Source organism: Hemicordylus capensis, chromosome 4, assembly GCF_027244095.1.
Source record: "Hemicordylus capensis ecotype Gifberg chromosome 4, rHemCap1.1.pri, whole genome shotgun sequence".
NCBI classification, from domain to species: Eukaryota; Metazoa; Chordata; class Lepidosauria; order Squamata; family Cordylidae; genus Hemicordylus; species Hemicordylus capensis.
The window spans coordinates 226,675,318-226,691,685 of record NC_069660.1 but is presented as its reverse complement, the minus strand read 5'-3'; the positions used below and the strand labels follow the sequence as shown (position 1 = coordinate 226,691,685).

The 16,368-nt window shown below is 38.6% G+C and overlaps 1 protein-coding gene across 3 annotated transcripts in view; it reads left to right on the top strand.

Moving 5' to 3' along the window:
* ZNF407 (zinc finger protein 407) overlaps positions 1-16,368 on the top strand; it is a 684,045-nt gene that overhangs the window by 446,475 nt on the left and 221,202 nt on the right. The gene's annotated exons all lie outside the window — the stretch shown is intronic.

Here is a 16,368-nt window from a genome sequence, read left to right as displayed (position 1 = left end):
CTTTATGATATCCATAACTAACATCATTCTTGCATTCCGGGGTGGCAGTTTAGTGACAGAAGGTTTTTCAGACACGTTACTTAATTTAAAAAAATTAACTAGAGCTGGTTATAAACCATTAATTACGGTTGCTAACTCCCACCTCTTCAGTTTGGCTATTACTTTAGGTAATGGCTGATATGTTACACTTTCAACCAATTTCAACAAATAACATTGTGAGAAGTGTTCTTTAATTCATTATGTAATTCATTTTCAGTGCCAGCTATGCACAACAAAACCAAGTTGTTTGGGGTTGCACAGCCATTAAAATGCAACATTTTTATTGAACTAATTGATTTCTAACTTGTCAGTATTATAAAACTTGAGATCTAATTCTCTTGATTCTAGCTACAAAAAAAGGACAAGTATGGAACTCCCCAGTGACCACACCAAATCATATTCCTGAATTGTTTGCTGTCTTTGCAAGGATGTTACCCAGATTTATTGCAAGTTTTTGGGTGAATTGAAGTATTCCTAGTATTTCTTTGTGCTCTTGTTAGATATATAGAGGTGGTAAAGAATAGTCAAAGAGAAAATGCTTTCCGGTGTACATAAGGAAAACTTTACTAGTGGGGATCTGGTAGCTAACATGTTAAGCTTGGTCATGGGGAGCCCACATTCAAATCCCTGCTAAGCCATGGAGTTCACTGGATGCCCTTGTTCAAGTCTAAGCCAAAAGTGCCTACCTCACCAGATAGTTGGTATAGTAAGATTAAATAAACCCATACACATCCAGAACTTTTTAAATACACGTATAATAAGATAATTTGACCTGAGTGACATTATATACAATATAGTGCTTGGCTACATAATTTACTGTGGAAACTCTTGATCCTATCTAATAGTACTATGAATATAATATCTAGTTTTGTCTTGTTTCTATTTATTTGCTACATCTCTATACATATAAAATGTATATAATTGGGATAAATTAATTTTAGTGTTTGGGAAGAAATTAATTTTGCATGTTTGGGAAGATATGTCATTAAAATGATATTTTGTCTTGAGTAATTAATTACCTTTCAGACATTCTTGTACCCTAGAGGCCAGGGTAAAGAGTTGATTGCTGTTAATCACATGCTGACATATATTAAATATAAGCCATAGTTTTTCAACAACTGCATGAGCAGAACGAAGCCTTGAGCTCACACACTCCTTTCCCATTGTGCACTGGGATTTCTAAACCAACTTCTTGTTTTCTGGAAAACTGATTGGCAATATACATTATACAAACATTACAAACATGGTTTGCTCAAACTAAGTTTGCTCTTAAATCAGAACCCCAAACCATGGTTAGATTCTGTTTTCAGATTCTCATCTGAAGCAAGAAGTCAGATTAGAAATCCCTAGTTAACAAGGGAGTATGTGAGCCCGAGGTTTGGCTCTGCTCTGCTTTTGTATGTGATGCCAACCGTGGTTTGACATTATGTATGCATGTGGCTAATGAGCTGGACATTTTTTTAGTACTTTTACATGTAACAAAGAAAATTTATCTTCCTGTCACCAGAGTGCCATCATATATTATATTATTATAACGGATTCTCCAATGCCTGTGAGATCTTCCACAGTAGTGAGTCGGACTGTTTCAATATGGATTGCTATTTTGCTTTAACAAAGGATTTCTCCTTACCTGAAAATGTGACTTATAGGTGTGCATACATTGGAGTTATCAGCCTTTTACACAAGCATGACTACACAATTTTACCTATTTTACATTTTTGTTTACATTCAGCCCTTCCCATTTTAAGAAATACAATGTTTAGGAAATATTTATGAAGATTTATGTGGATCAACTAACGTTATAAAGTAAAAGCCACTTTATCATCTATGCAACTTGAGAACCCTGTCTTTGTGATTCTGCATCCTTGTTGTGTGGAGAACAGTTAGATTCTAGATGTCCATATCATCCATCCAAACACTAATTAAAATCAGACCTATCACAATTACAAATTCTGCAGCCAAAAATATTAAAATTGAATTTTCAGATATATATTAACTAAAGTAACATATGAAATATTTATGTATTATTAATCTTTCTGCTACAATTGTAAACACACTCTTTTGACAAAGAAACAATCTTAAATGTTAATTGTTGGTGACAGATTGTGTCTTGCTCCTCCCACAGAATGAAAACAAACAAACTGACTTTCTCACCTCATTCCCCAGACCCTTATGGTTTCTAACTGTGAGGTTATCCTTTTTAATGAGATATTTAGAGGCATTTCAGAGGGCTTTGGTTATTGGGCTCCTGAATTCACAACCTATGGTGATCCATATCCACATCTCACATCAAGTAAGGATCCAAGAATTTGGAGCTGAAAATTGATTTGGAATGCTCACAACATATTGCTTAGTAAAATTCCCAATGTATGTACTTTAAGAATGTAAGAACAGCCCTGCTAGATCAGACCCCAGGCCTATCTGAGAAGCCCATATAGCACTGTTCCCTTTAAGGCATGTGCACGTTCACAAGTTTTTGGATGTCCACTCAGTTCATTTTAGATCCTGCTCAGGTTGAATCAGGAAGGTCCCATTCTGAATGCAGGTGCGTGCACACTGCTTTGATATTGCCGCCCAGAACAAAACTCATTCCACACAGAGATGAAAAAAATTAGAGAGACCACTAAGCAAGAGGTGAAGGCATGCCCTTTCTTTTGCTGTTGCTCCTCTACATGTGGTATTTAGAGGCATCTTGCCTCCAAGGCTGGAAGTAGCCTGTAGCCATTGGTAAACCTGTCCTCCATGAATTTGTCTAAGCCCTTTTTAAAGCCATCCAAGCTAGTGGCCATCACCACTACTTTCAAACAAGAATGGAAACACTGTTGTAAACTGAGGTACTAATGACATTGTAGGACCTCCTGTTTTGAATCAAGTTTGAAACTTAAAATTAAAAGAGAAGAAATCTGTGTGCTTCCCCAAGTTATACTATTTTTTGAGAAACTGGCAACTGTTCTATAACATCCTTTTTATTTTCTGTTCCATCAAACGTTTGCTGTAATATGTGTAGAAAGAAGTATAGCAGTAGTTATGGGTTCCAGTTAAGATCACTGTGTCTCAGAATGTCTAGCAAATGGGTGCTTGAAAATATCTCTCCCAGGCTCAAGACTGACCTTGTAATTTCTGGATCACACTGATGGCTTCATAATTGAATAATCATCAACAAGCATACAGAGATCTCACAAAAGGAAGACTGCAGTCTAACTGGGTTTTTTTCTGTGATGCATATCTACAATGACTATATTGGAGACGGGTCTAGTCAAGGTGGAGGCTAGATACTGGATACTAGATAATTACAATTTTTTACTGGATTAAGATCCATAATTCCCATAGTAGTCTGATATATCTTACATTACAACATTCATTTCATGTCTCCTGGGAATGTAAAATACTTACTAAATTGGCAACACTGGGGTTGCTTCCGCTTACCCTGCTTTAAATGGAACTACAACAAGCCCATGCCTTGGTGAAACAGAAAATATTAGGAAGATTTATCTAAGTCCCCAGGTTTTATTGTAATGATACCATAAGGTACCTTGTTGCTCCTTTAACTTACTTGCAACAATTAGACATCCCCAAATATAGGTTGGCTTTCACACAGGCCAGATGTGTGAAATATAGGTTGGCTTTCACACATGCCTTCTCTCTGCTGTTCTTGAAGGTTGCTACAGTGGGACCCCTTATGAGGAGCATCTACCCTTGTGGTGATGGGGAAGTTGAATCAATTGAACACGTTCTGCTTCATTGCTCCTTTTATAGGGACTTACGTCTAGAATTAATATTTCCATTGTTGGCTCGTTCCCCAGGAAATTCACCTAGCCAACAAGTGGCCTTCCTGCTTAAGGATAGTATTCCTGCCATTATTTATTTATTATTTATTATTTATTTATTATTAAAACTTTTATACCGCCCTTCCAAAAAGGCTCAGGGCGGTTTACATTAAAACACCATTAAAATCAGTTAATAATTAAAACAAAAATAATAAAGCATAAAAACAATAATTAACAATTAAAAACATCGTAAAACAACAATTAAACAATCAGAAGAATTTAAAAACAAGTTTTTAAAAGCTGAGAAAGCCTGGTTGAAGAGATGTGTTTTCAGGTGTTTTTTGAAAATTGCCAGAGATGGGGAGGATCATATCTCAGCAGGGAGCGCATTCCACAATCTCAGGGCAGCGACCGAAAAGGCCCGTCTCAGAAAGTGGTGGGCTTCTGTGTGGCAGCTCGAAGATTGCGTCGGCTTCTAATTAATAAATCCAGTGCTGCCCTATAGCTTTTTAGTTATAGTATAGTTGGTGGGTTTTGAGACTGTTGACCTGTTATCTTTTTAATTGTTATTTATGTTTTTATTTCAATTGTATATTCACTCTGTCTTATTTATAAATTTTTGAGTATCAGTAATTAACTCCCTCCTTAAGATTGGGAGGCTTTTGATGGTTTCAGTAATATACCCTAGGGTATTGTGATATAAGTGGTATTACGTTTTTATAACTGTGTTATATGTTCTATTCTATTTCCTTGTTGTGCTGGTCATAGACTGTAATAAACCTTGAACTGAACTGAACAATGAATATATGGGCAGAAATTTACTGTGGGGAGTAAAATCCATGTGCATACCAATAAAACATTTTTCATATGAATTTATCTGTAAAGAGAAATGTTATATCAGAATTAACCCTCTCTGTTTTCTGAAGTGAAGTTGTCTGTAACCTCTGGTTCATAACAGCCAGGACTAACATGCCCTTGGCTTAACTAAGCCCCTCTATGTAATGTGACTATCCTGGGGGATTAAGTTGCCTTTCACATAGGCTCAGAATAGAGGTATTTCTTCAGGAAGATATTATCTTCCTTGTATTATCTTCTTGATCTGACCAGTCTGCCAGTGAGTACAATCTACTGTATGGTTCAACTCTTTAAACGAACAACATATAATTTTATACTTTGCAGTGACCTTGACTTATATAATGCAAGCATGAGCATAATGCAGATTATCACAGGCATAATTTTAATGCCTGTGGTGGTTTTTTTTTGGGGGGGGGGTGTATAGTCCCCGCCCATGGCAAGTGCTCACATCTGCCTAGAGCCCACAGTTCCTTGGGATCTTGGTTCAAAGTCACTTGGAAAGCCCTCTCTGTGGGAAGATAAATGGGGCAGTGGGAAGAGAAACATGGAATAGGGAAGAGTGTCCGGGTGGGGATGGAGTGGGGAAAGGACAGTGAGAAGAGAAAAGGGGAGGCCAGAAAAGGTGGTGAGAGAGAAACAATCCTCTTCTTTAAAACAGCAGATGGAACAACTCAAGGGTTGTTGGGAAATGTTGCCCTGCCATCAGTTGTGGAGGTTGCTGTTGAGAGACATTCAAACCACAACCCCAACAGCTCCCAAGCAAGGGATGCTGAGACTGGCTGCTTGCTCAGAGTCTCTCAAGCCTGCATGATGTGTTGAGCTGCCTCCTCCTCGGTCCTGCTCCAAGAGCTTCCTAAATGGTGGGAGCCAATCCAGCAAGTGGGTTCGGGTGAGACAGGACAGGACTGGGCAGAGCCTATCCTTTTAAGAGTCTGTGTTGTTTATTTAATAGGAAGACCACACCCTTTTAGATCTCCTCACTTCATTTTTTGTTTGCAAAAAAATCAGATAACCCGCGGGTTCTTGGTGCAAAAATATGGTAATAGACTTTATGGACTTCCATTTGGCACTCATTTTATCTCATCTCATGTAGGTTGGTTTGTTTAATTCCATTTTGTGCATTGAATACAGGAACACGATGACATCAACTAACCTGCCCAAATTTTGGAACTTAATACAACATTGGCGTTGTATTTAGGTTCATCACTTGATGGAAATAAATGAGCTCCCTCCTTTGAAATGAAGAACAAGACTTGTGCCTTTTCCTTATAAAGAAATTCCCCTGCTTAAAAGTAAATATCAGCTGATCGATGCTAAAAGAGCTTTGAGTTAATCCGTGAACATTGTTCATTATATGTGAGTTTAAAAAAAAATCGAGCATGGATGGATTACCAAAAAAAAAGTAGCCTTCATCCATATTGACAAGAACAGAAGCAGAGCATTCGTTTTATTTGTTGCTTATTGCAGAATTGCTTATAATTTTTCATTTGGTGGTAATAAGGGCTAAAATTTCTGTGTCAAATACTTTTCAAACATTAGTTTAATTCTGCTTGCATCAGTTTAAAGAGCAAAATAAGTTGCTCACATTCTGTAAAAAGTATAAGAGAAACTGTAGTCTGAGTCACATTTCTGTAATTTTATTCTTTGGGGTTACTCTAAATTATGTTTTGCATATAACACTTTCAGTTCATCACCTTCTCAGCCATGCCAAATTAAGCATAACAGAGGCCTGTAATTTTTGCCAAAAGATTCTTTTAAAAGATCTGCCAGCACACAAATTGCTCACTATTAATTTAACTAAGCACTTTAGAACTATTACCAAAAATATATAGCTCCTTTGCATTTCATATCTTTATATTTATGTAATGCATAACTGTGACTATATATTTTGTATTGATAATTAACAGCAAAATTATTATGCCCATACATTTTAAACACACCTTCTTCAGATAAAACTATAAACTGAAAATCATTGGAAATAGTGACATTAAATCTGATTTACCCGTAAGGTTTTCATTTTAAATCAATATTATAGCATGGAAGTACAATAACAGCTAGGCAACTTTCAGCAAATTAATACTTCACAAAAGAGTTACATCTGAAGTGTGTGTGTCGGTGGGTGAGCGTTAAAGGCAGCCCAAGTTTTGATTTTATTGCCAGCATATTTTTAATCTGCTTTAGAAAAAATGAGAGATTATGCTGAGACTAAAATCTAGTAATGGCTTTATGCAAAATTAACCAGGCTTGGGCAACTTTCTAAATCTGATCTGCTAGCCAATCAATCAACATGACAAATTATTTATTTCCATTGTTAGAGAGCCTGTTTTTTGACAGGTAACATATCCCTGAGTTAGATTTCACTTTGCATTTTATTCTAGAAGAGACATTTCCGTATTGTCTAGCTGGATGACTGTCCAGTGAGTAAGTTGCCACAGAGCAGCAGCGTGGGGCCACATTAACTATAGGGTTGCCAGTGTTGGGGTTTGTGATTATTTAGCAAAGCACCAAGGAAGCTACCACTCCAGCTACAGAGTTCAGAGTTTAATTGTTGCAACTATTTAAGTAACACGCATGGAGATCACTGTAGAGTCTAAACTAAATAGGTTTATTAGTGAAATATGTTTGGGATAGGAAAGACCTATCCTATTATCAGCTACATAATGAATAGGTGGGGGGTGGGGAGAGAGAGAGAGATGTTTCCATTCTGTCTCTAGGAGGAAAGGAAGAGGACTGACTCACTACAGGAAGTACCTGAGGAGTCAAAGCAGGGGTGATAGAGTAGAGGAAAGCAATGACAGGTAAAAGAGACCCTGACTAGCTATTTCTACTCCCAATGCCCCAGTTGCCATTAGGATAGTTGCTAAGCCCAGAATTACATGAGATTTAAGCAGACAGGCACTATAAGGCCCTCAAGCTATATACAGCCCACCAAACATTTTATTCTAGAAGAAACATTTCCGCATTGTCTAGCTGGATGACTGTCGAATGAGTAAGGTGCCTCAGAGCAGCAGCATGGGGTCACATAAACTATAGATTTGCCAACTCTAATAAAAACTATTCTCGGGGATATTTTTCTTTCTGTATTTTCTTCAAATATGTTTACAATATCAAACCATTAAAATTGTCAAAGTTGCTTTTAAAAGTCACCTGCAAATTGTTGCTGATTCCTGGAGACTCCAATCTAGACTTGGAGATTTGGCAACCCCATGAACCAGAAAAAAGACTTGGTAAGAAAGATGCAGTCCATGGGCCTTAAGTTGTCTACTCTTGCCCTGAAGATGTAGAGCAGCTAATGTATGTACAAAAATGTAGAATTTATTTTCAGTGCTGGTGACAGACAATGCAAAAACAGTCCATAGGAATCTTATATTAAAGGGAAGGATAGTTGTATCTGAGCTAATTTCATTATATCACTGTCATGGGCATGCTGGAAGACTGAGGAGGAGTTGGAGGCGGAGACAGAGCTGACAGCAGAGGAGGGTGGGCAAGGACCAGAAGTTGCAAAGGAGAGTGGGTCTGACGCACAGGGAGTCGAAGATGAGTTAGAGCCGGGTGAGGCAGCTCTTGTGGAGGAGGCGTGACCGGTCTCATCTATGGAGAGGCGCCGATCCAAGAGACAGCAAGAGTTAAGGAGCTGCATGCGTAGAACAACAGGCAAAGCTGCTGACTCAGCAACTCTTAATTAACAGCACCAGGGGTCAGCCTATTTAAGACGCCTGTAACATAGCTACCCTGCTGATAGCAACATCAATTTCCTGTGAGGTAATCAGCTGTGTTTGTGTATTTCCTTGACTGTGTTTGTACCCTGGACTGTGTTGACCATGCCTGTGGATTTCGCTTTGAACTCTGTTTGGATTTATTGGATTGACTCAGACTGGACCTGGTTTGGAGAATTTATTCCTGTTAGACTTTGCTGTTCTGCTTCTGTTATGCTTCGTCTGGCTAGCCTGACAGATTTACAACAATCACAAAATGCTTTTAACCACTGTAAAAGTATTATAAGAAGTCCATCAGCCTCAACAGTCAACTTTCAAAGTGAGTGTGCACACATGTGTGCATTCTATACTGTTAGTGTCAGTTTTTCTACATTAAGAGCTAATAATCTAGATCGAGATCCATAAGAATGGGTACTGCGCCTGTGCAGGAACCTCATGGTAGAATGCTGCAGCTCGCCGAGGCAACTGAGCCCTGCCTCCACACCTACTGCATGCTATTTAAAGGCAGGCCGGGCACCATGTTCTTCTATTCTTTTCTGACTGCCATTGCATTCCATCCTCGGGCTGTCGCTCCTCGTCAGTAAAAGTTCTTCATGTGAGTTCATCTACTTTTTTAAAAGGGGGGCTGTTAATTTCGGTATTTGATTTGGGAATGTCTTCTGGACTTCGTTGGCATTAATACAACCTTTGAATGGACCTAAACCACAATTTTGGATAACCCTAACATGGCTGAGGAGAACAGACTTTCAAGAGGTGCACGGGCTGTAATGCCAAGCTTCCCTCGAAAGACCTCCACAATCTATGTCTGATTTGCTTAGGAGAGAAGCATAAGGTCTTCTCTTGCAAGATATGCTTGTCGTTTTCAAAGCAAACACACAAAAATTGGGTTTTGTGGCATTGCACTGCCATTTATGAAGATGTTAAGCTCTTTGCTGGGAGAACCCCACCCTGCAACTTTGACATCAGCTTCTAACGACTTGGTGTCAACTCCTAAGCCAACTTCATCAAAACCATTACAGTGGTCTACATCAACCGCTATTAAAAGCCCAAAAGCTCCTTTGAAGTTGACTCCTACTTCGACACCGGGACATTCGAAGTCAAAAGAAAAGTGTTCAAGGTCGGATACTCGTTCATCTTCTCCATGACCTAAGAAGTCAAAGACTGCAGATTTGATTAAAGAACGCTGTCTCCATCTGATTTACAAAGCCCACCACTGAAATCCTCAGTGACAGCAGTCGAGACTGACTGCCACCACTCAACACTGAAAACATCAACATCAAGGAAGGAGACGTGACCGGCATCGGAGACTCGCAAACTCTATACTCTTACCAGCAACAACATTAGATTTGTTTCCCTTATCTGTATTGCATGTAGGTTTTGATCCCACATGGTTTAAAACCCCCATGCTTTGTCCTTCTACTTTTATAGTAGTCCTTGTTCTCTCTGTCTGCTCTGTGAAATCAGAGCATATTAGAAACCATTTTCCAATTAGTAGATGAGAAGAAATGAAACTTTTGGCATATCTCATTTCCAGTTGCCACTTGCATCTGCATCTGCAACCCTCACTCTTTTTATTCTGGCCAGGGAAGAATCTCCAAGATGGTGTGTATTAGGGGGGAACACAGACTGGTTGAGGCAGTTCTGTCCTAATTCGGACCAAACCAGTTCGAAGCAGTCCAGTTTCACATCCTGTGTGTGTGTGTGTGTGTGTGTGTGTGTGTGTGTGTGTGTGTGTGTATGTATGTATGTGGTGTCTTAGAATGGCCAGTAACAATTCTCTAGAGCAGCACCATGAAAAACAAAGCTGAAACCTTATTGCTGCAATAATCTTGGATATTTTTACCCAGCAGATCAATAGATGGATAAAAGAGGCAGCTTTTAGTGGCTGCTGGTGATCTGGTGTAGCAGTGGTGCTGAACAAGGGCACCAAGAACAAGTGGGCTGGAGTTAGGGGGGAAAAAGTGGGATATATACTTCTGCTTCTAACCACAGGTGGCAGTGAAGCTAAAGCGGTTTGCATATGCAAATTCAGACATTTTAGTGCCACTCTCAGTCTGATGCAGGATGCTGTGGTTTACCTCCAAATAAGTATGGGGCAGTATCAATAAATGATGACATGAAGTTGGCATGGCTGCAATTTTAAGCTCCCTCAACCTTTCCTGCTGCAGGATCTCTACAGTACATCTAAATGAGACTGTCTTTAAATATGTGCAGAATGCCATGATCTCCCTGTTGGGATACATTAATTGTTCTCTTCACGCACGTGATTAAGAGAATGGCTGGCATGGAAGATGAGTATGATTTTCAGGCCAAGTTGAGTCGCCAGTACTTTCCATTTAGAAATTAATGGCATAAGTTATTGAATTCATTCATTTTTGGTTGAATCTTTAAACAAACAAAACCCCAAGAATAAAAGCTTTTAGCATGTCACTGAATACTTGCTTCTAGGTGCATGCAATTCTACCCCTACCCCCAAAATAAAATATTCAGCTGCTCAAAAACCAAGAGACTAAATACTTCAGTTTCCCCTAAAACTGAAAGAACTATTTCCATCTCATGGATAAAGACGAGGGTTACGTTTGAGCCAGGGCCCACCAGAGTTTTAACATTAGGACCTATTTTCAGTGCCATGGCTTAGTACTGGGAATGTGAAGCAGTAACAAATGTACTAGTACCTTTCACCACTGAGTAATTATGACCAACCTGCAGATGTCTTTGATTAGCAGAAATATATCTTCTAGGTTTGTGGGGGTTAGAATGTCAGTTGGTTATGGTTTTGCAAGCAGTCTGAATCATAGGGTGGAACTGGATAGATAGACAAATCAATAAATAAAGCTATTTCAATAAATAAAATCTGGAAAGAATGATCTGGATATTGGACACACATATAGCATTTGATATCATATCTACTGAAAATCTTGAATGATGTTGGGGAAGCATCCACTTACAAATACTGCATCTAGACTCTGTTATGTACCTATCTAGCCATTTTAATTCACTTTCCAGGCATCTGATCTTGGAGAGCACTTTCCATAATCCAGGTCTGCTGAGACTCTTTCAATTACATTTGTCAATTCAATAAAGACAGAGTTGATGGCTATAGTCTCTTCTGTTTGTGTGTGTGCTTACATTTGATATGATGTTTCAGGGAATTCTGCACAAAACTTGAAATGCAAATACAGCATCTACATTGCCTTCTGCTAGGGAAAACTAGATATTTAATATTTGGTTTATTTTCTATTGAGTTTGCATGTGATTTCTTTGGTTCCCTCACTTGGCATTTATGTATGCAGTAAACTATTACAATGCCCCATCATGGCAGGACACTGCAGGAGCAGTTGTTCATTAAATACATGGTATTTTAAGCAGAAGATGTTAACTATTCAGAAATACAAGGAACTATGCTGGGAAGTAGCTACACATAGTGGGAGCAATCAGCTGTACTGCACATGATAGCAGAGGTTTCTCTTGCAAGTAGCAGTCTTCAGAGTGAATGATCCCAAACCCTTTTCCTCTAAGTTGTTCATGTCTTATGGGAGAAGTGCTTCCTCTGAGGAAGTTTAGTGTGAGTAACAAGAACCACTTCCAGGCTACAAATATCACCATACTGATCTCGATAGGAATGTTCAGTTACCATGAAAAAGATAGCTTTTGCAGACTATGGGAAGCAAATTTCCTCCCACTCTTATCTTTCTGCCCATATGCAGTATGTGTAGTTTTATTTAAGATCTAAATCAAGTCCCTGCCACACAAGTAAATATGTGAATCTACCATTTTATACAGAACCTACTTGTTTGGTATTCATGTTTAGATGCTTAGTGATTTCTTTGCATTATTTTTGTCCAGATTACTTAAATGTCATCTTAGATGGATGCCTGAAATTAAACCACTCTTTATCCAGATCATTTCTGAATTGAATTAAAACATTCAGGTATTAAGTGCAGAAAATAATAATGTCTGTTTAACAGAAATGAGTTATATCCAGGGGCATAGCTATAATTGAACGAGAGAATTGTCTGTGGACTCCTGAGGGAGGGTGGCCCACCAGCAGGCTGACAGCTCACTCTTCAATGTCGGTGTTGTATGAGGTGATTGTGCTTGGTAGTCTCCTGACTCAGAAACAATTGTTTAGAGCATAAAAATGTTTCTAGCCAGGAGAATGTGTGCATATACGTGTTTGTGCAAAAGTGTCTGTGCATGTGGGGAATTCCTTATTTGCATAGGAGCTAGCGAGAGGACATGTTTTCTTTTTCACCATTTTCTTACAGTTCTGCAGCAAAGGGGTGGGGGTAGGAAGGAGAAGGAGGCAGGGGCCCATCTTTGCGTCTTATTTCAGGGCCTGCTCCTACCTTGCTATGCCCCTGGTTGTATCCTGTGCAAACTGCTCATGACTAATTACCATTCAAATCAGTGGTACAAGTTAGAACAGAGTTAAATCCTGTTAATTTCAATGGAATACAATCCAATGTTTTAATGTTAAGCTTAATATAGTATATGTAACCAACATCTAACACGGCTGATATTATTGGTATGCGAGTTGACATTAAGAACCTAGCAGGAGTTTTTATGTGAGCAAGTACCATAACTATGGAAGCAACATTTAGTTGATTAATTGGTTAGTTTAACTGATTTTAAACCATTTGATTAAATTGGTGCCTTCATTATTTTTTAAAAAAATATTTAAATACATATACTTACAAAAATGCAAGTGATAGTGGTAGTCATCTTAAAAAGAAGCATATCCCTTCTCTTTTTCATACAGGAGGCACCTCCTATAAGATGGTACCTGCTGCAACACATGCATTTTTCATCTAAAAGTATGTTATCTCAGAACTACCATGTTTATTTAATGCTCTATGCACTAGATATCATTTACCAGATTTTGCTATAGGGAGGCAAAGATGAGAGATAATTTTTAAATGTGTATGTAGGCAATCAGGTAAATTATGTTTAGTGATCTCATTGCATTATTTATGATCAGATTCCTTAAAGATCCTGCCTGCTGGATGCCTGAAATCAAACCATTCTATTAACCTATCATTTCTGAATAAGCAAAGGCTTGTAGCCCCAGAGCCACTCCCTGCAGGAACAGAATAGGAACATAGGAAGCTGCCATATACTGAATTAGACCATTGGTCTATCTAGGTCAGTATTGTTTTCACAGACTGGCAGCAACTTCTTCAAGGTTGCAGGCAGGAATTTCTCTCAGCCCTATCTTGGAGAAGCCAGGGAGGGAACTTGAAACTTGCTGCTCTTCCCATCCCCTGAGAGGAATCTCTTCCAGTGCTCACAGGCCTAGTCTCCCATTCATATGCAAACAGGGCAGACCCTGCCTAGCTAAGGGGACAAGTCATGCTTTCTACCACCACATTAGCTTCTTATATTTTGCACTATTTATCAGAAGGTCCTATCCATGCAAGGATGAAGTGGGTGTAGACAGTCTTCAGATACTGCCATCAGTGTACAGGGGCAGTGCATGCAGGATGCTTGAACATCACAGAATTATATTTCCTGTTATTCAAACCCACCCTCAGGGATCACACATGTAATAGTGTCCCTTGTCTGCTTACAGCTAGGTTCTGGCTTGCTTCTGTTGATGTCATCAGAATCTAGATGTCCAGACCGTCAGCCCCGTGTTGAAGTCCATGGCCTTCATGCAGACTTGAAATTGGACCAAAAGACAACAAGCAGATCTAGTTTCAAATCAAATTGATCACATCCCATCAAAATCTTGGGATGCCCAGTGCAGGGCATTTACAAATGCAGAATAGTGTTTTTCAGTGGAACAGAGTTTTACTTGGTGGGAAGAATCCCTCCACCCCCATTATGTGAGTGGTCTCAAATTATCAACATCAATGAGTATGCTAATGAAATCTTGTTGTTCTTGTAATTTTAAACTGCAGAGCAGGTCTTTGGGGGCCTAATAAGATAACACACAGTATCTGCTTTAATAAGTAATGTACAGAATAAAAGTAGTATCTGATAATAATGCATTTTAAAGTTTTTTAATCCCCCCCCCCCATGAAATGTTATTGTCTACATTGGCCTCAAACACAGATAGAGCCAGGATTCTGTTGATAAACAGGAGAACTTCCTCTTTTATACTACTGTGTATTGTCTAACATGGGGTTATTTTGTTGACTAATTGCCAGTGAATTTTTATTTATGTTTTTTAATTAACCATTACATTTTAAATACCTCACATATATTTACAGTCCAATTGCAGGGGGAGGTGGTGGTTACTTCAACTTATAATGTCTTAGCATGGAGTGAAATGACAGTGTAACAACTCACCAGATTCCCCCCACCTCTCACACACACCCCACTTTATTCTCATCACAATTTTTATATTTGCAAAAGGCATGCTTCATTTAACCTTCTCTCCTGCATCATGATTGGCTTTTACTGAGCATAGTCCTCTCTAAGAGTAAGCATTGGCAGGTTGTTCCCTGATGTGTCATAGAATAACATATTGTGGCTAAGGACTGTTTAACTCGTATATATTTTTATGGCTAATAATGAAAGTGCTTCAGATCATACTTGCCTTTAATTCCTGTGGTATTATTTGAACAATGAATAAAATACTAAATTACCTTTCCATTGGGCCAATGACCTTATCCTGAATCTAAATACTTTAAAATAAGTACAAATCATGACCCATTCATATTTTAATATTAGTAAGCCTCCTCGTAACTGATCCAGCTGCCCCCACCCAACTGAAATACTAAGGGTCCAGCCACAGCAGGTTGATTACACACTTGTTACCTGTAATTCAATACAGCAGCACCCTGTTTACAACATCCAGATTTCCTGTGCTGTCAGTTAGGGCAATCAGCACAAAGACCAAGAGCTTTTGGAACTAAATAAACAATGAGAAAAAACATTCAAGGCTGCCAGTAACCCTTCACAGGTAATTTAACAGCCTTTGACTACAAGGCATCAGTTGTTATAGATGTCTGCCGGGTATGAAATCTGACATTCTGTCTTGCCATGTTCTGCCAATAGGAATGTACACAATCTCTTGCCGAGGTTCACTGGAGCCCCTTCAGTGCGTTGTGCTTTCACATTGAACCTAAGTGGTTTTATTATGACAGACATCAGCACTCACAGTCTGTCATACGTGTGTCGTGTAATCTTTCAGTACGATGCATCAGGTTATTTCAAATTTGGAGAATACCTCAACTGGGATGTCCATTTCTGCCCCCACCTTAGTTTCCTTTATACTCCCTCCCCTCCCCTTTTTTTAAAGTACAAACCAAATATTCAACCTTGACAATTCCATGCTTTCTTGAACTTGAAATGTTTAAATAATAAACCAGGGGGAAATGAAGGTCATTTCAGTTAGAAACAGAAACTCTGGAACTGTTTTAGAGGTGGAGGCACTTGTGGTGGTTGGGTCATAATTGTTGCCTGTGCTTCAGTGCATTTTAAAATCTGCTCATTTAACGGGCAAATAATATATTTTAATTTTATCCCATTCAATATTCTTATATTGAATTTAACACAATTGTACATACAGTAGAATTTTAAAAGGGGAAATCTAAGAACTAGTAACTGATCAAAGTAAATATTGTACAATATGTATGGAATTGTATTATGAAATCCTCCTTGAATGATAAAGCTAATCCATATTTGCTTTAGAAAAATAAGAGTGCAACAAACTAAGGTATTATAGAAACCTAGAACATATCATTCATTATTGGAACATCAGATATAATCAGCAAATACAAACTCATTACAAGCCGTCAAATCTTTATTGCTTTTGACCAAAGGCCACTGCAAAGTTCACAAAACTGAAGTAAAATAGAATAATGCATATTTTAGGGTGAGTTTAAAAAACAAACTAATTACAAATAAAACCGCTAATATTTAGGAAAGTGGTTGAGGGAGGGGGATCAATTGTATGTCTGTCTTTGTTTTATGCTTCTCTCCACCCTTGCTGTTAAAGACAGATCTCTTGAAATAGTGTTGTTTTTTTCCTGAGAGACATT